The sequence below is a fragment of the Chionomys nivalis genome, chromosome 3, assembly GCF_950005125.1.
Source record: "Chionomys nivalis chromosome 3, mChiNiv1.1, whole genome shotgun sequence".
In the NCBI taxonomy this organism is placed as follows: domain Eukaryota; kingdom Metazoa; phylum Chordata; class Mammalia; order Rodentia; family Cricetidae; genus Chionomys; species Chionomys nivalis.
The window spans coordinates 24,202,383-24,224,452 of record NC_080088.1 but is presented as its reverse complement, the minus strand read 5'-3'; positions in this window follow the sequence as shown (position 1 = coordinate 24,224,452).

Here is a 22,070-nt window from a genome sequence, read left to right as displayed (position 1 = left end):
GGGGCCACAAGGGTCTGGGGGGCAAACCTGGAAAAACTGGGAAGTGAGTGTTCTTGGAGTTCATGATGAAAAATTCCCAAATAATTAATAAAAATATTATGAGAAGAGGACGGTCTTTATTATATAACTAGGGGTTTTTGACAAGGAATAAAATTTGCATGGTTTTAGAGATTATTACCACAAATTATTTCTAAGATACAACTTTGCACTAGAAAAAAATAGATGGTCAGATGATTCATAACAACATCATCATTAAGGGACGAAACAACTGTCATGGGCCTTCTAACATGATATTTTGGTATCATGTAAGTTCCTTTTCTTCCTTCTGTGTATCTTACTTTCACTCTTACTCCATGACTGGCTGGGTGTCTGGCCACCTAGGGTCTTCCTCTCCTCCTTTTCTTACTCTTTCTTCTTCTCCCAGATTTTTTCTTCTATTTATTCTCTCTGCCTGCCTGTCCTATGACTCCTTTCTTCTGCTCTGTTATTGGTCATTAGACCATCAGGTATTTTAGACAGGCAAAGAATCATAGCTTCACTGAGTTAAACAAACACAACATAAAATAATGTAACACATCTTTGCATCATTAAATGTTCCACAGCATAAGGAAATGTAACACACCTTAAAATAATATTCAACAGTCAGCTGTACACAGCCCAGAGTCATCTCAGAAGAAGTCTCAATTGAAGAATTGCTCAGATCAGACTACCCTATGTACATGTTTGTAGGGAATTGCCTTGATTGTTACTTGATGTATAAGGGTACAATCCCCTGGACTGTGGATGGTACCATGTCTAGACATGTGGTTTTGGTTTATTTAAGAACTAGCTATGTCTGAGCCTGGGAGCAAGCAGACTTCTTTGATGTGGGATTCCCCTCAGTATGTTGTGAATATGTTTGGTTAATAAAGAAAGCTGTCTTGAGCCTATGACAGGGTGGGGCAGAGGAAGGAGGGGAAGATGGAACTGAATGTTGGGAGAAAGAAGGACAGAGTCAGAAAGAAGCAATGTAGCCCTGCCAGAGACGGATGCTGGAACTTTAGCCATTAGGCCACAGCCACGTGGTGATAAACAGATAAATGGAGATGGGTTAAATTAATATGTTAGAGTTAGCCAATAAGAAGCCAGAGCTAATGGGCCAAGCAGTGACTTAATTAATAGTGTCTGTGTGTGATTACTTTGGGGCTAAGTGGCTGGGAACCAACAAGCCACCCTTCCTTCACCACTTCTTTCTTGGTTTCTGATTCAAGTTCCTTCCCCAGCTTTTATCAGTGATTGACTATACCCAGTAAGATGAAATAAACTCCATCCTCCCTTCAGTTGCTTTTGTTCAGAGTCTTTTATAGCAGCAAAAGAAAGGAAACTAGGACATTCTGAAGCACAGATGACTCATAGATGTGTCCATCTCAAAGTCTGAGTTTACAAAGAAAAATATGATTTGATCTATATTTCTTCAAATCACAACACATTGTTTGGTATTTGTTTCCACATAGGACAGGGATCTGAAAGACTTCTTAATCTGGCTAAGCTAACTGGCATAAGTGATAGCACACTATCTGAAGTAAAAGCTCCTTATGTTACGCCTGACTCTTATGGACAAATGAAGGATCAGCTTGTTGATTTCTGTGTGCAGAGTTGAGAATGGGTTGTTTGAAAAAGAAAAATAAACTTATTAGCAATTGAAACAATCACCTGCGTTTCCTATATGCTGACTGATCTACCTTAAAAGTGAAGAAATGAAAAATAATTTAGATACAAATACAGAATCAGAGAAATACTCCTCAAAGGAAAAAATACTTTGCATGGAGGATGGCAAATAGGTCTGTAAAATTACTTGATCTAAAACAGTTCAGTTGTAAATGGGATTCAGACATGAGAGATCAAGGCCTATGGTAAATTGATTTTAGTTTTATTATCGTCACTACTACTTGGAGGGTGTTGAATTATGTTATGAAGATGTGTGTTGGGGGGCTTATGACTTAGTCAGGAAAGTGCTTGCCCTGAAACATGAGGACCTAGTTTCAGATCCCTAGCACCTACATAATGGTGAACTGCAGAAAGTAGAAATTTAAGGACCTTTTATACTCACTGGCCAGCAAGACTAGTGGAACTGGTAAGCTTCTGCTTCAGAGCAAGTCTCAGGCTCAAAAGCTAAGTTGGTGACTTATTAAGGAAGTTTTAAAATACTTTCCTCTGTCTTCTGCCCCCCCCCATGGGGAAGGGGGAGAAGGACAGAGGGGAGAGAGAGAAGGATGAGGGAGAGAGAAAGAGAGAGAAGGAGGAGAGAAGAGAGATACGGAAGGAGAGGGGAAGAGATTGGGGAGATAGAGGAGAGAGAAAAACATCAAAGTTGGTGTGGGAGGTCCTTCTGTTTATGTGTTGCTTTTATTGGTTAATGAATAAAGAACTGCTTTGAGCCTGTGATAGGGAAGAACAGAACTAGGTGGAGAAAGCTAGGCTGTATGCTGGGAGAAGGGCGGAGTCAGGGAGAATCCATGGATCTTCCGCCTGAGCCAGACGCTGGGAAATTTAGTTGGTAAGCCACAGCCATGTGGTGATACACAGACTAATAGAAATAGGTTAAACTAATATGTAAGAGTTATCCAATAAGAAGCTAGAGCTAATGGGCCAGGCAGTGATTTAATTCATACAGGTTCTGTGTGATTATTTTGGGTCTAAGCTAGATGGGCAGCTGGGAAGCAACAAGCAGCTCCCTTCCTCCAATACAAAGTATCTGCAAATGTAGCCTCATTTGGGAATATGACTTTATCATGTAGTCAAATGGATTGAGAATTTTTTTCTAGATTACAATAAAAAAAAGGGAAATGGAAATGAAGAAGAAGATAGAAAGAAAGTCCAATAAAAATTAATTGAAAGGAAAAGACTGAAAATAACTCAGTTTTTAGACAAGGGCACCAAGGAGACACAGTGTAGATACAGATACTCTCCTCAAAGATGGGCTTATGAAAACTGGATTTTCACATACACAAAGAGAATAAAATCAGACATTATCTGATAATATATAGGAACAGTAACACAATAAAAGACCTGAATGTAAAACTCAAAATTGAAATGCCCCCAGGGGTAAATTCATGACCTTGGCCTTAATAATGATTCTTTGGATATTAAATCAAAACCTTTGGTTACAAAAACAAAAATAAACAAGATGCAAAATTTGAAATCATTTTTCCAGCAAATAAGACAATATTAAAAATGGAAAATCTATGTGCATACTGGGAAAATTTTTTTGAAAGTTATAATTTTGTTAATAATAATTTTGTTAATAAACACCTCTTAAAATTATAACAGGTTCTTTTTCAATGAACAAAATGACCAGAATGTACATCTCTCCCAAGCAGATGCAGCAATTACCTCCAAACACAGGGAAAGATGTTCAGAGTTACTGCACATAAAGGAAATGTAAATCAAGACAGCAGAGATAGTGCATCAAATCTTTTAGGATATGTGCTGTGGAGTTCTCACCAGAAAGAACAAGAACCAGAGGCTGGGGAAAATGTATTCTTTGTAGAGTTAGTGGGAATAAAGATTGGTTCAGCCATTATCAAAATCAGTAGGTGATTTCTTTTGCCTTTTAATCCTACTGTATGAGGGGTTTCTCTTACATATGTAGATGTTACCTCTTTTTGTCATAAATGTTAACCCTGTGAGATGTACTTTTTATTACCTGCCTGTATATGCTAATGTTATGTTTTGAATCTCTACTATAAAAATTAAAATTTATTTTAAATACATAAAGGATTTGAAATGCTAGGCAGTGTCTTCTATATGTGATAAAAAAAAATGTTCCCATGAATTCTCAACAATGCAGCTGCTAAAACCAATTCCAGTTAACATGACAACCTGGATGGGAGAAATTTCACAAGGTCCCACCCCAAGAGGAAGAACTAGGCAATCAATAGCTTCTGAGAGAGGGAGAATTAGTTTTCTTTTGGGAAGAGATTCCTGATTGGTTATTCAGTCCACAGTGATCAGTCCTAAACACATTTACTATGCAGGGTGTGTGTGTGTGTGTGTGTGTGTGCGCGCGCGTGCGTGTGTGTGTGTGAACAATAATGAAGAAGCGGTCACAAGAGAGTGCAGAGGGACACTGGCAGGATTTTAGAAGGGAGGCAAAAGCATAGAAATGATGTAAATACAGTTTTAATGCATGTAAAAATATTAAATTGAAAAGTAATAACAGGATAGCTCAATTAATCATTAATCAGTAATAACAGATTAGCTCAATTGCTAATGTTCTTGCTTTGTATATATGAAGATCCGAGTTTGATCCCTGGAGCTGACAACACTAATCAGAAGCTAGGCTTGGTGGCACATGCTTGCAATCCTATCATGACCGAGAGACAGACAAATCCCCAGGACTCTTTGACCAACCTGCTTAGGCTACTTTAGTTCCAGGCAAGTAAAAAGCTCTTTCTCAAAAACCAAGGTGAATTGTTCCTGATGAATGACAACTGAGGTTGACTTGTAGCCTCTACACATAAACACACAAGTGTGTGTATATTACTACAAACACATGTACCTTGCCACATAACATTCACGTTTATGCATACAAGTGCATACATATACACACAGAGAAGAAATGAAAGAATATATAGGCACTGAATGTTTCAATGTTGAAATAACCAATGTTCTGAAATCACATTATTTGCAAGCATTTATAACACTCCTTAAAACACTCATTTTCATTTGCTTCCGATAGGTGCTGTCCTTGTATCGGATCTGAATAAGTCAAACGTTGTCAATGATTGCTGAGGTCCATAAGGATGTAAAAAGAGGCAAAAAGTGTCAGAAGTACCTCTTTGAAGATGTCATGAGGCAGAAGATTTCAGTCTTGTAGTCAGCAAACTTGGGATATGGTAATTTTCTGCCTTTTTCTTGTCTTTTATTATGACTAGATTAAGAAACTAGCACATTTCTAATGTCATCTTGTCTCTGACCATGTAGTAAGAAACTGAAAGAACGGTGCTCTTCCAATTCTGCAATGGAGATCCTGGACTATAAATCTTAAAGCAGAGAAAAAAAAAGTGTTAAACTCAAGAGAATCCTGTAAACATGCAAAACCTGGCTCTACTTCCTTCCAGGTGCAACAAGGCTATTCTCCATCAGAACCAAGCAGGGCTGTGGTGTTTAACATGCATACAAACAGCATCTGATCAGGATTCTGTTTACATTAAAACTAAACTTTGTGACTGTATTATCTTCATTTAGTTTTTTATTTGTTGCTCTAGCTGCAATCCCCACCATACCCTGTATAAATAAAAATTGGGGCATGTTGAAAACAAAAAGTAAATATAAGAGTCCAGGTGCATAAGAGTCAAGGAAAATGGGAAACAGATCCTCAAATAAAGTCACAGCCATGGTTGGCTCATTCATTTCCCTTTATTGGTGTGCATTAAAAAGGAAAGGGAAAAAAGAAAAGAGAAATAAAACAAAGTTATATAGTAATGCAATTGAGAGGATCCACACAACAAAACAAATTACTAAACATAGCTATTTTTGGTGTTAAAGCCAGATTAAAAATGGTTTCAAAATAAATAATAATTAAAGAAGAAAGAAGGAAAATAAATCCCCACAGCCTGGAAATAGGCTTAATGTCAGATATCATAAGACATTTCTTATAGTTACACTTACAATCTGAAAGCATTTCATCCAAATCTTAGTATTGGGAAAACAATTAATGCCGTGGTTTCTTGTGATTTAACGGAATTCTCAGTTACTTTTGTCTCATTAAAATCAACTCATTTCATGCACTAAAGCCTATCATGAAGTTGACCTTTTGTGTGTTTAGTACTTTCTCAATTCTCCATATATATATATATATATATATATATATATATATATATATATATATATATATATATTGTTCTGATCCTCTGTTTATTTATGCTTATTTGACATTTGTCTACACTCTGCCTGAGTTTGAATTTTAAAGAGTACAGTCTTGGATCCAGGAAGAGGGCAGATGATCCCATACCATACCATCAGAGTCTCTGGGCAGTGAACAGTGTCAGCGGGAGGACAGCCATGGAACAGGTAGATGGTTGAAGGTAGCTTTAAATGGAGTAGGCCGAGAAGAAACTTTGGAAGATAGGAGAGGAGACACAGTCCAGAAGAGTCTGCTCACAGAGAGGCTTACTCCTGCCGCAGAACACTTGCTTCCTCAGTGAGCACAACTGTGGGTGGCTTAAGCTAGATCGAACTTCACAAGCTTCCTACTGTACTTATTATTAGGTAAATCTAAGAGTAGGAGGGAGAAAACAAGCAATGGGAGGAGAAAGAGAAAGGAAAAATGAGAAGGCAGGATGAGCGAGATACAACCCACTATGCTCAGGAAATGCTCCTGCAGAGGATGGGACGGGACTGTGAAAACCTAGTCTTCTCATCAAGGATCCAACCAGAGCGAGAAGCCTTGTTTAAAATAAGGCTGTTGAGTTGTCGATGTGACAGCTTTAGATACTAACCTGAGCACACATAGTTCATGCTTAGAGTTCAGAAGAAGTGTTACGTGATTCTACCCTAAAACTTGGTTTCCAATATATCTCTAGCCTCTACCTGGGGGGGGGGGTGAACTTGAGTCAGAACCAAATATTAATAAGGCAGAAATATACTTTGACTATGTAATGGAGATGATACTACATAAAGACAAACCTGATGACTGAACCTACATGGTAGCCCTTGTAAAAAATGCCACCCCACTCCACACTCTCTGCCTTTGTAAAGGTCCACACATCAGGTCTGCTACCTGTGTTCAGTGATGGCGCCCTTTGTTGAGTGCCTACCATTTGCTGAGTATGAGCTTCTTCTGAGTCCTCACTCTAATAGTTTCCTTCTTTACAACTAGTAGGGAACTAGTTGGTCAGCTTTGTCCTGCCCGCTTCTCTTTCTTCCTTTGTTGTTCTGGTGTTTTGTTATTGTTGTTGTTGTTGTTGTTGTTTTTGTGTGTGCATGTGTGTTTATTTGGTTTTGTTTTCTTGTTTGCTTTTGGTTTTGTTTTTTAAAGTAGGTTTTACCGAAGAACAGAGTTTGGCTTGGAGTTGAGGGTCCCCTACCCCAGCCTCCTGATTGTTAGGATTTCTAGAGCTTCTGGTTGCTTTTCTTTACCTCATCCTACTTTAATTCTACCTTTAATTGGAGCTGCCTAATGTCCCCCCTCTATACTTAGTGTTCCTTCTACTTACTTTTCCTCCCATTCGTTTTTTTTCTGTTGTTCTCATGTCAGTTGCTGACCCTCCTCTGCATGTTTCCTTTCCATTCCTACCGTTAATAATTAACATCTCATTATACATTGTACAATTAGGGGTTCTCTCTTCACCACTAATTGTTCAAGTTGAAGTGACTCTTTGGAATTGACTGTTCCCATTGCCATGGTGAACCTGCCCACCAGTTTGTGGTTTCTTCTGCAGTTAGCATCTCTCCTCAGAGTGCATAATATTGGTACCTTGAGCACGTGGGTTGAAGCTTTAGCTGGTGAGTTATACTCCTAATCCATCTTAGAGAAACAATACTCAACTCCACTACCACTTACTCTTATTTGAACATTTCAAATGATCCATGGCATGAATGCTTTTTTTTCATAGTACACAGGTGTTCTACCATTGAGTTACATCTTCAGCCTAAATGAAGAGTTTTCTACTTCTATTCCAATTCATAAGTCATTTATAATAATTATTGCATGACAAAACTTAGGAATCCATGTTTTAGTTTTGTGAAACAGAATCTCAGGTTCAGGCCCCAGATTAACATCTGCTATTTACCTGTAATAGAAAGGCTGTTAATTCGTTCTTGGCTGCTCAGCCCCAAAATAATCACACAGAAACTATATTATTTAAATCACAGCTTGACAAATCACTTATGCTAGCTCTTTTGTCTTTGGTTAACCTATTTCTATTATTTTATATTTTACCATGAGGCCCATGGCTTACCAGCAGGGTTCCAACTGGAAGCTTGTCTCTTTTTCCTCTGTTAGCTCTATGGTATCTCCCTGATTCTGCCTTTTTTTTATCCCAGCATTCAGTTTAGTTTTCCCTGCCTAGCTCTATTCTACCCTATCAAAGACAAAAAAAGAAAAAAGAAAAGAAAGAAAGAAACCAGTCAAAATTTTGTGATCCTTGACTTCCACATATGTAAAAATACATGTATATGAAAGCAATTATCTATTATTGGCTTTATGAACCAGAAAATATCAAGATCGTGAGTGCAAAAATTACGGCAATCATGAATACAAAATACATTGCTATTACTCCAAAAATTTGTAAGAATTTACTGACAATTAATGTCAGACAAAATGTAAGCAGACAGTTCTTTAAAACAAAGAGTGGTTCTGTGATGCTGATCCCCATGGAATACAGACCCTGAGCCATTCACGCACCCCGGATCTCCTTGCTCTTGGAATGGGCTATCTTATAGCAACTCTACTACACCCCAAGAGGGATTCCTGGAATCCTTGCTCACAAGCTGGATCTTCACATTCAGTCTTGAAAGAGGTAGCTTAGAAGTCTATGGTTGACAGAAAGAAAAACCTCCCTTCAATATTCTCCTGTCTCAAGCCAGGAGAACAAGGAGGACACCTGAGCAGAAGTCAAGAAACTGGAGGACCCTGATATCAGAAGGAGGCATCATCTTTCCACTTAGCTTGAAAGTCATTATACCTCTGGGCTGAACTCTCCCTGGGCAGCCACTGGTCTGGCAGTGCCAGCATAGATAAGGAAACTTAGTTATAGTGCTTAAGAGGGGTCTCAGCAGCCAGAGGAGTAGAGTTTCCAATTCCTGAATGTGGGTAACCATAGGAGATTCCTTTCCATTAGGATTATTTCAGCTTGAAAGCTAAAGACTTTTAGCCACTTCATTGTCTGAGCACCACAGGAAGGCACTGTCACATGCTGAGACCTGCTGGGAAAATACTTCGTTCCATTCTTTTTTGTTGAAATACTCTTTATTTTTTAAAAAAAAAAAAACATGAAAACGGATTTTCCTGCTACAAATTCAAATGGTTGAGAAAAACTCACAGTCATGCTAACAGGCCTTACTTCCTGAGGTGAGGCGCGCTATTCCATGGACTTAGGACTGCATGACAGTAAGGCATTTGACTTCAACCTCCACATGGTCAGAGCATCACCTCTCACTCTGTTCACTGCTGAAGAGACCCAAGGTTGCTAGGTAGATGCTTGGAAGGTTCCTAAGTGGTGGAACCAGGAACTTCCCTCAAGCCTTCACTCTTGCTCACTGTGGCTGCCTCTTCATGGATGTTCCCAGGGCATCTTTTGCACTAGATGTCATGGTGACAATGTTTTGGCACATCTTCCACCATGAGCTGGTCCCACCATGTCATACCAGGATGCAGGAGAGGTGGTGTGGAACAAGGTGCTGCTTTCTCAGTGAGGATGGCTTGGAAATGGTGACACGGGTGTTTCCACTTCAGGGACTTGGAAATATTTGCTCTGTCATCAAGCTAATTGTCTTGCAGAACAAAAGAAGCCTCATGTGAAAAACTCTGTTGGTCCCTGCATCTCCCTGATAGCTCCCCAGAACAACTGCTAGAACCTGGTGGTACTGTTTGGTCAAAAGCATCATCCCAGCTCCCTAACACCTCTTTATACAAAGAGTCTGGAATATTATATTCAGGGGCCTCATCCCAGACCCTGGCACCCATTTTTGAAATACTGGGCAGGAAGCTCCATTTCAAGACCCCTTCCCTGGGAGTTGCCTTGGTCCAGACTCCACCTCTGGGAAAGCCCCTCAAGCGGAGACTCCTTCCCAGGGAGGGTCAGGACACTCCCACAGGCTACTTAGGCTGTCCCCAGAGAATGAACACGTGGTCTCCGGGTTTTGCATGATCTCTCCTTTTTTTTTTCTCTTCCCATTGCCATCTTGCTGCCACCTGGGAGTGCTGCATTAAACATGGGCATTTTTTATTCGGCCTAATTTGGTCTGACTGGAATTTTTTATGCTGGCAGAGAGGCTCATCTAAGAAATATACCTAACAGGTACACAAAGTAGTAGGAGTCACAGATTCTCCAACTAGCCATCATCCTTGACTCCAGTTCATTCTGTGAGCTTCCTTCATTCCTACAGCCTACTTGCTGGAGTTCCAAGGGTGTTTTATCTGCATTGACAGTGAGTGTGTAGTTGCTGCTGAGTGGCTTCAAAGTCCTAATTCTCTGAACTCAGCTTTCCCTTGACTTAGCTCACTTTGCCAACCTCCACTCTCACGTATCACATTTTCTGCCACACCAATATAGTTTTATTTTTGCCCTGTACTGTCTTGTCCCCTCCTCCTCTCCCTTCCAACAGGCCTTGCTTTTTCAGGTCTCACTCAAATGTTGCCTCCTTCACAAAGGTCTATCTTAATCATTCATTCACTCAACACTGATGGAGCCTTTATTGTGTACTAGGCATTGAATCAAAGGTCTTTTTTTGTCATGAAAGAAAAAAAAAGGAAGTAACATGTTTTGCCTGAGTTTATATCATAAAGTTACAATTTAAGCACAAATGGCCTCACTGAATCTCCACTTACAAAAGTTTCAGTAACTTTGTCAAACACATTGCTAAAATATTTCAGGATTTTGTACTTAAAAACACTTTTCCACTAAATATTGTCTAAAATAGCATATTTCAAAAACAATTATTTATTTATTTGTTTATTTATTTATTTATTTTTTGAGACAGGGTTTCTCTGTGCAGTCCTGGCTGTTCTGGAACTCACTCTGTAGAACAGACTGTTCTCAAGTTCATTGAGATCTGCCTGCTTCTGCCTACTAAGTGCTGGGATTAAAGACACGTGCCACCATGTCTAGGCTCAATTATATTTTAATATCATCTCATAGAAATGTGTAAATCCAGAGAAAAATTAATCTAATACTGACAAATTGTAGTAGTTTGCTAATTTGTAAAATGAATGACAAGAGAAGGAAGAAGTTCTTTGGGGCTCTACCAATGACCCTGATGTTAAGAATACTGACTGTTTTTCTGGCATACCCAAGTTTAGTTCCCAGCACTTACATGGTGGCTCGTAACCATCTGTAACTCCATTCTCACATGGAACAAAAATATAAATACAGGCAGAACCACAGTACAGATAAAATATGTAGATTAATACAAAACTTAAACAAGAATAAGTTGTCAATGTTGTTTTCAGAGGAACAGTGTTTGACTCTTAAGCTAAAGACTGAGGATGCTATTTCTGTAAAATTTTGCTTTTGGCACCATTCAGAAATAACATTTCATTTTCACTTCTCAATTATCTTGAATAATACTTCAGTTTTAATTGATAATTACCATAACTCCTGATAAAATTATCAAATTGAGCTCTTGTAAAAGGCACTACACAAAATAAAATAATGAGGATGAAATCTGCAACTTCTCATTCTGTGAAATAATTGCAGGGGAGAAATTCCTCTGGCAGCATCTGTTCTCTGCATTTATTGCAAAGGAGTACCATTCCTACCATCCATTCTTAAATTCTGCACTGGAAGAGACTTCAGAGGAAACTCATCAGGTGGCCGCATTCAAAGAAGCTTTCAGAAAATGGGAACACTTCCTCTCATGTTAACCCACAAGGACCAACTGAGGTGGATTTTAGGGCATGCCCCTTGAAGACAAAGCCACATTTTCTATGAACAAGCATGTTTGGAAGAATTTTGCCAAAAAGAGTCCTGAGTCTCCTCCGTTATTACACTTTGCCTTCTTTCTAAGAGGCTTCATTCATAAATTTCTTTGCACTATTTGAAACAATAGTCTATTATTAGGGATACAGTCAAATAATAATACATCATTACTAATATAAAGGGTAAAGATATAGTAATAATGTTGCTAATATCATTTTTCTAGAAAGACAGAATCTTTCTGTTACTGGTGTCAGGGTCTGGGAAGGGTGATTCCAGGTGGATCTCGATGAGTTCAAGGCCAACCTGGTCTACAAGAGCTAATTCCAGGACAGGCTCCAAACCTGCAGAGAAACCTTGTCTTGAAAAAACAAAAGAAAAAAAAATAGTGACAGTGGTCCATGTGATTGATTAAGCAACCAATTAATTAGTTAATAATTACTGATGTGTTTGATGTGTTCTAGGTATCTGAATATAAAGGGGGCATTATTATGGAGTTGTTAACTTATATCAATCATATAAAAGAGTTAAATTTGCAGTTTGATTCACTGGTGGTCTTAGGTTGCCAATGGGTTGCTAGGTTCAATGTTTTGAGAAAAGTGTGTGTATATATATATACACAGAAAAGGGTCTCTGGCTGCTAAGTGCATTTTTTTTTTTTAAAAAAAGGTAGCATGTTCATAACCCAAACTTGGTGGAATGCCAAATTGCTATTGTCTGTGATTGCCTTTCTCAAGTCTTTAGATTACAAATTCAGGGATAAAGTCTTCTGGGCGGTTTCTGGACAATACCATTTGATTCTTTTACCTGCAGATCTCTGTTCTTAAAGAAACCTTTGCTAATATTAAGATGGAAGCATAATGAAGAAGAAACAATAAGCAAATGCAGAACTAATTATGGTGGTATATGTGGGTGATGTATTAAAAACAATAGTATATATAATGAAGTCTTTTACAAGTAGACTGGAATAACATGAACCTGAACGTGTTTGTGTGTGTGTATGCACACCTGTGTACATAATTAGATGTAATTAAAATAATACAGGATCTCCAAGAAAGGTGCTATGTTGTTAAAATGCTTTCCCTTTTTTTCCCCACAAAGAAATTAAATTCATAGAAGATAGACAGCTTTCTAGGCATGGTATTGTGTGCCTATAATCTCAGCACTCAGGAGATCAAGGCAGGTTGAGACTGTAGGTTAAGGAGTTCAAAGCAAGCTTCCAATACTTGGCGAGTTTAAGGCCATCTTGGGCTATGTGCGATTTTTGTCTCAAAAATGCATTTTACCAGCTTCCAAGTTTACCTTATCATTTCCATATATATGCATGTATGTGTGTGCATATATATATATATACATGTATATATATGCACAAATCCTTTATGTATATTTTCCTGAAAATGCTTTTTCTGAAAAAGCATTTATTGGATATCTTTTTAAGTGAATTATAGGTGAATTAAAGGTATTTTTTTTTTTTAAAAAGTCTTTTTTTTCCCACTGTCAGAGAAGGGAGCACTAAGAAAATGTCACTATATGTTTACATTAGTCGCACATTCAACCTTGAGATGTTACTTTGTTTCGGAGAGCAGTGTGTGTTCTTCTCAGGATGGGACTATACCCTTCAAATCACTTTTTTTGCCCTACATGCTTTTGATTGTTCACAAAATTTCCTGTTTCCATTTTTATTTCCCATCTGTATTGATCAGTTTGCCCCAGAGAGATAGAACTGACCGGATGTGCGAAGAAAATTATTCTAAAGCCTTAACTCACACAATTATACATAGTAAATGAATAAAAAATGCAGAGGAGGCTGGAGACCTAAGGACTGCAGCAGAACCTGCAGTTGGAACTTAAAGGCAGCCTGCTGCCAGGCTCTTCCTCACAGGAAGTCAGTCCCGCTTCTGTTAAAGCCTTGACTATTTGGCCAAGGCTCAGCTGTGATATGGAAGGTAATATGTGTTATTCCATGTTCAGAGACTTAAAATGTTAACCGCGTCCAGAAGGTTACCTCATGGAAACAGTAGGGATAATGTTTGCCTACATAATCTGGGCACTGTGGTCAGCAGAGGTTGATGATGGTCATCAGTACTGCAGATACTGAAAGTCAACATGTGGGCTTCTTCAAGAAAACAAACAACAAAAAAAACACATTTACAAAGGATAACAGTAATTGTTTTTCTGGGATGGAATCATGTGAACACAAGAGAAAAATATTTAATTCAGACTCTATTCCTGATGTTCTGCAGCTCATTTACCTCAGGTAAATTGCTGAAAAATTTGGATAGATCTTTCCACTAATTCACAGTTTACTAATTGGCCCCTGGAACAAATAGTTTGATTTACTTTTTTTTCTAGTACCTCTATGGTTAAAAACAGCTTCTCCGAATTGCTTTGGTATTGCTATTTTTTAAGAATTTACATGTGTACAGTCCCTGACATTTCCAGTTATAGCATCTTATCTCCCCCAAGTCCATTACATTCATACAGTTCAATACCTGGAGTCTTTCCCTGGCCAGCTCTTTCCCCTTTTGTTTATTTTCCCTCATACTTCAAATTTAAATAGGGAAACTATGAAGAAAAAAAACATGAAATAGTAATTGCCAATGACATAATATTATAAAATACAGTTTTCCTAATTATTGGAAGCTATGTTTCTCAGCAAGCTGAACTTCGGAAGGGACTGAGATCAGCCACAGACACATGGCATTTACAGTGAAGGACAGGAAAGATGGGGCTTCTGGGTTTTGCTCCAATTTGACGCTTAGTAGTCTCCTGGCCCATAGTAGTCCCCCTGTCCTGTGGGGAATGGTTGGTCTTTCAGGGAGCTTAATGGTGGCGAAGCTTTCAGCAGCATCCTCTGGTTAGGATGATCCTTGAAACGTTACAGGGAGTCTAGGTTGTTGAGCGCCAGGCTAGGGTGAGGAACGGAGTTAACTTTACTAGAACAGTGTTTGTACTTACGTTATGGTCGCTCGTGGACACTTGCAAATGATTTTTAGAAAAGAAAATGCTTTGTAACTATGGCAAAAAATAAAAAATAAAAAGTTCTGCCCATGTCATCCTCTATTGCTACAAAGGGAAATGTGGATATTTTGGTTAGTTAGTGAATAGGGAAAAATCTCTTCAATGAGAGCACTTTAGTTTTTTATTTTATATTATTTTATGTGCATCAATGTTTCCCCTGCTTGTATGTATGTGCATTCTGAGGTCAGAAGAGGACACAAGTTTCCCTGAATTGGGAGATAGGAGTAATTATGAGCTGCCACGTAGATGCTGGGACGAGAACCCAGGTACTCTGTAAGAGCAGCAAATGGTTTTAGCAGCTGGCCCATCTCTCTAGCCCTCACAGAAAAATTTGTGCACATTCATTCTCTCAGTGACATTAAAAAGAAACTGGCATGTAGCAGAAGAAAAATAGTACATTTGCTCAGTATGTTTCCATAATTAAGAAAGCAGCTATGAATAAAAGTGGCAGTCATTAAAGTCTTAAACTTACTGGTAATGTTTTCATAAATTACGAGAATGTATGTGTGTGTGGTCTACAGCTAAAAATATAAGATGTCTACTAAGATGTTCATATACAACTTTTGCATAGATAAATATCTGCATACATGTCATAGGTGACATGATAAATTACATACATTAAATATGTATCATCCTCTGCTGAACAATAATTCATTTTCTTCTCTTTATCACTTTTTCTACTCAAGTTTTTCAATCATAAAAGTTGTACTAGCAGAAAATAATCAACAGTTTTACTCCAGAGTATGTGTAAATGTTTTCATGCAGCCTGTTATTAACAATAATGACCATAACACAATGCATTTTCAGGGGAATTAATGATGGGGTTAATGACCTGAGGCAAAGTCAGCCAGTCATGAATCCCTCAGAAATGTCTTCTGTTTTGATCATTATTGCTTCACTACAACATAAAAATAATCAACAGCAATTACAGTGGGAACTACAGGGACAGCGCAGCCTTGAAAATGAACTATTCCTCACTTGAATTTGCTGAAGATTTCTCTGCTTCCAGTGCATTTAGTACAAACGACCCTGAGAGCTAAAGAATTGATACAAATGATACCACAAAATAATGGGATCCAGAGAGGCCAATATTCCAATCGAAATCAAAGACTTGGCTGGCTAAGCAGAGAAGGTGAAATGAGCCAGTAATAATAAAGCACAAAGCAACTCATCCTGAACTTAGAATTTCTGAAGAGGGTTTAAGCTCGTGTTCACGAAGAACCAAAGAGAAAAAGACTCTGTAACGGGGCCACATTCTAATGAGTAACAGTAAAATATTAAAAGGCAAGAAAAGACATAATCTAATTTCTAAGACAAATTGAAATACATTCCCCTTATATAAACACTCTTAGAAGTTTGCTGGCAAAAATCAAGAAAAAAAAAATGCAATTCAGCTTCCATATTGATTTTAAAATGAGTCTTCATTTATACAAGAATGTAAACTTTTCCCAAAGGAGCACATACATTATTGAATTAAAGGGTGTTCATGCCAATGTTTGAAATTGAATGTGTATATTTAATAAAAATAAGGATCAAGGGTGGGTTTGTTATTCTGCATTACTGTTCACAGAGAAAATCTGGAACAAGATGAACTTATTCCCTCTTAGGACAGTCACTGTTCTCAAAATTTTCATGTTTACAGTTTTTCTTTACGTTTCTTGACTTTTACCTATTCCCAAGTTTATTGAAGTACATTCAATGTAAAAATTGTATATATTTAAAGTCTAACACTTGATGTTTTTTAATTCCCACACATGGTGAAATAGCACAATCAAACTAATCAACAGTCTCATTGCTTCCTATAGTAGCCATTTGTGTACATATTTATGTAGTCAGGGTATTAAGTTATAGCCTCAAAAAGATTTAGCAACATAATATACTGTAGTTTCTGACCTAGGATAATTTGAATCTATATATAGATAAGTATTTACTTTGATGGTTCAAAAGTGACATGGGTATGATAGAAAGCACACGCTGAAGAATGGTATCAGTCCTCCACACCACTACATACATATGGTCCAATACTCGCTGGGCAGAACCACTGCTTCTATGAGGACATGTAATCAACTAAAACTCCATAGTTCACTGTGTTGCTCAGCTATTCTGTTTGGTAGGTTATGTTAGGTTAGGTCCAGTGTGTGAAATTTTTCCTTATAGCATTGTCAAAGTATGATGGATTTATCAGCATATAACCTCTATAAAAAGTAAGTATGATTAATTATAGGCAGAATCCTATATGTCAGAACAGAACTTTTTCGTTCTGCATGACTGAAACTTTGTATGAATCAACATCACCACATTCCCTCCACTTCAAGCCCATGGCAATTACCATTTTAATCCCCTGTTGTGAGTTCAACTTTTTCATTCCCATTTACAAGTGAAAACACAAGGTATTTATGTCCTGGATTTTTTATTTAATGCAACCCTTTCAAGAGAGAGAGAGAGAGAGAGAGAGAGGGAGGGAGGGAGGGAGGGAGGGAAGGAGGGAGGGAAGGAGGGAGGGAGAGAGAGAGAGAATATTACAGGCAGCTATCAATTCCAGTACATAGATGCTAAAAACCAAACTTAGGTCCTCTGAAAAAGAATAAGTACTCTTTTTTTTTTCTTTTCTTTTTTATTTTTTTTATTGAGCTCTACATTTTTCTCTGCTCCCCTCTCTGCCTTTCCCCTCCCCTTCACTTCTCCCCCATGGTCCCCATGCTCTCAATTTATTCAGGAGATCTTGTCTTTTTCGACTTCCCATATAGATTAGATCTATGTACAAAATTATATCTCTAGTTCTTGCTTTGTTTTAAAAATTTAATGTTAAGTGTGTGTGTGTGTGTGTGTATGTGTGTGTGTATGTGTGTGTTGTGTGTGATGTAAATATGGGTACATGCTCCTGTGGAGGCCAGGGATATCATATTCCCCTAGAACTTGAGTTAGCGGCTGTTGTAAAATGCTGAACACAGTTGCTAGGAATTGAAATCTGAACTATGGTCATTTTCAAGAGCAGTGCAAACTCTTAATCACAAAGGCACATGGCCAAAATGACCCGCACTTCTTCATTTTTAAGGTTGAATAATTTTATTTTTGTCAACGATTCATTCCTCAGTAGACACTGTATTTTAATTCATGGTTTGGTCACAGCAAACAATATTGAAGTGCTGATTTCTGGTGTGGGAGGTTCTTCTGTCTATGTGTTGCTTTTATTAGTTAGTGAATAAAGAAACTGCCTTGGCTTGTGGATAGGGTAGAACTTGGGTAGACTGGGAAAACTGAACTGAATGCTGGTAGAAGAAAAGCAGAGAGAGATGCCATGGAGTGTCTTCTCATGGGGATCAAGGTCCAGGCTGCAAGCTCCCACCAACCACAGAAGGTGATGTGGAAACTGTCAAGCACTGGCATTGGAGGGATTCTAAACCAGACTTCTCAGATGATGACACCCTGGACATGGTGACCTAATCTAATGTTACCTCTGTGATTTGGTGGAAGTTGGGATGTGGGAGACTGGATTCCAGGGATCAAAGGGAGACTTGAATGCAGAGGCTCTCAGAAGTGCACCCTACCCCAGGCATCTTACCCTAATGAGCCTGGGTGTTCTCATATCCTTAGGATACATGACCTCCTGCAGACACCCTTTAATGTATGCCCAGGAAGCAACCAGACTGCCTCTGATATTAGAAACTTTGGTGTGGGTAGGGCAACTCATGATTACTATTGTTCTTTCAGGGAATGTGAGCAGACTGGGCTGTACATAATTAGAAAAGACAAAGACTGCATTACACTATTTACAAAAGCCTTTGGATTCCTTAGCAAGCATAACCTTACAAAATTGGAGAGGCTTGGACTTGCTGTTTGTAGAAAAGGGAAGAATTTACAGGGCACTTGGGGAAGAATGTTGCTTCTATGCAGACCATTCTGGGAGAGTTATAAGAACCCTAGAGGAGTTAAGAAAAGTTATTGATTCATTTTAGTCAAGGACCCCCTATGAGACCTGGTTTAATTGGTCCCCATGGCTTACCACACACATCTCTTCTCTAATTTGGCTGATGGCTATTTGTTTATTGATTTGTCTTTACGGCCCATGTGCTCTCCAAAGGCTGAAAGAAGCATTCCAAAAACAGATACAATAGGTACAACTCATGGCCCTTTAAGTACATTATGATAGGCTTGATATGTCTCACACTATGGAAAAACTCTCAATTTGAGAATACCCAGGCTGAAACTCCGGATTGGGATGTCCCTGACCTGCACTCTCTCCTCAGTGGGATATTCTGGCTTGGTGACTGTGGTAAAGGGTAGAATATAAAATAAAAGGGGGAGAATGTTGGGCCGAAATTATCTCAGGGCCTCTACTTTGAGGCCTATAGGACAGAGAAAAGCCTGGCTCGAGTTCAGGGCCTGTACCTCAACCTGTACATCAAGGGCTATAGGACAGAGAAAAGTCTGGCTCGAGTTTGAGGAAACTGAGTGAAAATGAGACAGCAAAATCTAGGTAGATGCCCCTCCAGCCAGAGGGAAGGCTTGAATGTCTCTCATTGGCTGGAGATATACCCACATCACATGATGTCACTTAACCTATGTAAACTGACACTCAAAGTAATAAACTAAGTTCCTGCTTTGACTTGATTTCCTATCACGTCTGATTGTCCTGCATTGTGGGGCTGTGGAACAGGCAAATAGCACACTCACCTTTCCCTGGGGAATAAGGAGGCTAAGGAAGCCTAGCAATAAGCCTGAACTACCACACCTGTTGATCTTACTGTAGCTCCAGTTTTAATGTTTTGAGAAATCGCTACACTTTTCAACAGTGTTTGTGCTAATATATTTTTCTCATAGAAATTCATAAATCATCTCATTTCTTTGTATCTTTGGCTGGGGATCTTTTTACTGCATTATGTGGGTATTTTATCAGATTCCAGATACTACTCAATTTGCATTTCTAAAATGCCCAGTGATGTAACATGCTTTTGTGTATCGGTTTGACACTTCTATTTCTTCTTTGAAAAAATATATGTTCAGGATAATTGTCAATCTTTAAATTAAATTAAATCCTTTACTGAATTAATTCCTTATTAGATACATAGTTTGAAAACATTTTAATCCATTACATAGTTTATTCTTCATATTGTTAGTTATTTTTCTGTACAGACATTTCAGACTACTGCAATCCCATTTTTCTATTTTTGCTTTTGTTGGCTGGTGATTAGCAGTCATACCCAGAATATTATTTGCCATGCCAATTCCTAGATTTTTTTGAGCTCTACATTGTTGCCTAGTGGTTTCATGTCTTAGGTTTTCACGTTAGTCCATCTTTAATTTTTTTGTATATAGAAGGAAACATCAAATATCATTTTTGTCTATGAGGAAATTAAAATTTCCAATGGGTGTTCTAACCCCATTGGGTATTTTTGGAACCTTTTATTAAATCAAACAATTTTATGTGGACTGTGGACTGCCTATTTTGTCTCATTCAACTGCATGATGGTATTGATGTCAGTATAGTAGTAGGTGAATATTTTGACTCTTTATTATACTAGGAAATCAGGAAATATGGAGTTTCTAAGCTTTTGTCTTTTTCAAATTTCTTTGACAGTTTGGGGTCTTTTAGAATGTGAACTTAACTGTTTTCCCTTCTGCCAAAAGTACCATTGCAATTTATGTAAGGATTATATTTATTGTATAGATTAGACAATTGGTGTATACTAATAATTTTATTTTTCACTCTATCAAATTTTTCAGTCTATAAAAATGATATTTTCCTTTCTTTGGATGTTCATTCATTGGGAACTGAATGCTGGGAGGAAGAAGGCAGAGTCAGAGAAATGCCATGGAGCCACCAGAGTCAGACATGCTGAATCTTTACCAGTAAGCCACTGACACATGGCAATATACAAATTAATAGAAATGGGTTAAATTAATATAAAAATTAGCCAATGAGAACCTAGAGCTAATGTGCCAAACAGTATTTTAATTAATATAGTTTCTGTGCAGTTATTTTGGTTCTGGGCAGCCAGGACGTACAGGTGGCCTCCTCCTACATGAAACCCTTGATTTGAAAAACAATGTTGCAAAAACTAGATGAGAAAAGCATAATTTGTTGATATTTCAAGTATTTCTATTAAACATGGTGTGTTAAGACAGTCCTGTAGTTTCCATAATTTGGAAGCTGGATGATACATAATTGACTTCATTATTTATTCAGGTTCAAGATATGATCAAAAATTGGCTTTGTCCTGTATACATAACACACATCCAACCCCATCTGTGTCTGCTATGTCCTCTAACATAAGGTAATGCAGAAATTGATCTATTGTTGATTAGATATGTGTGGAGGACCTCAGAATTACGTAAAAATATCCTGTCAATAGAAATGGTTTTTAAAAAGGACTTTTTTTTTTACTAAAGATTTCTGCCTCTTCCCCGCCACCACCTCCCATTCCCTCCCCCTCCCCCAATCAAGTCTTCCTTCCTCCTCAGCCCAAAGAGCAAGCAGGTTTCTCTGCCCTGTGGGAGGTCCAAGGACCACCCACCTCCATCCAGGTCTATTAAGGTGAGCATCCAAACTACCTGGGCTCCCACAAAGCCATTACATGCAATAGGATCAAGAACCCATTGCCATTGTTCTTCAGTTCTCAGTAGTCCTCATTGTCCATTATGTTCAGCGAGACCGGTTTTGTCCCATGCTTTTTCAGTCCCCGGCCAGCTGGCCTTGGTGAGTTCCTGATAGAACATCCCCATTGCCTCAGTGTGTGGGTGCACCCCTCGCAGTCCTGAGTTCCTTGCTCGTGCTCACTCTCCTTCTGCTCCTCCTTTGGATCGTGAGACTTCAGTCCAGTGCTCCAATGTTGGTCTCTGTCTCTGTCTTCTTTCATCGCCTGATGAAGGTTAATATTCAGGGGGATGCTTATATGTTTTTCTTTGGGTTCACCTTCTTATTTAGCTTCTCTAGAATCACGAATTATAGTCTCAATGTCCTTTATTTATGGCTAGAAACCAAATATGAGTGAGTACATCCCATGTTCCTCTTTTTGGGTCTGGCTTACCTCACTCAGGATAGTGTTTTCAATTTCCGTCCATTTGTATGCAAAATTCAAGAAGTCATTGTTTTTTACTGCTGAGTAGTACTCTAATATGTATATATTCCATACTTTCTTCATCCATTCTTCCATTGAAGGACATCTAGGTTGTTTCCAGGTTCTGGCTATTACAAACAATGCTGCTATGAACATAGTTGAGCATATACTTTTGTTGTATGTTTGGGCATCTCTTGGGTATATTCCCAACAGTGGTATTGCTGGGTCGAGAGGTAGGTTGAACCCGACTTTCGTGAGAAACCGCCACACTGCTTTCCAAAGTGGTTGCACAAGTTTGCATTCCCACCAACAATGGATGAGAGTGCCCCTTTCTCCACAACCTCTCCAGCAGAGGCTATCATTGGTGTTT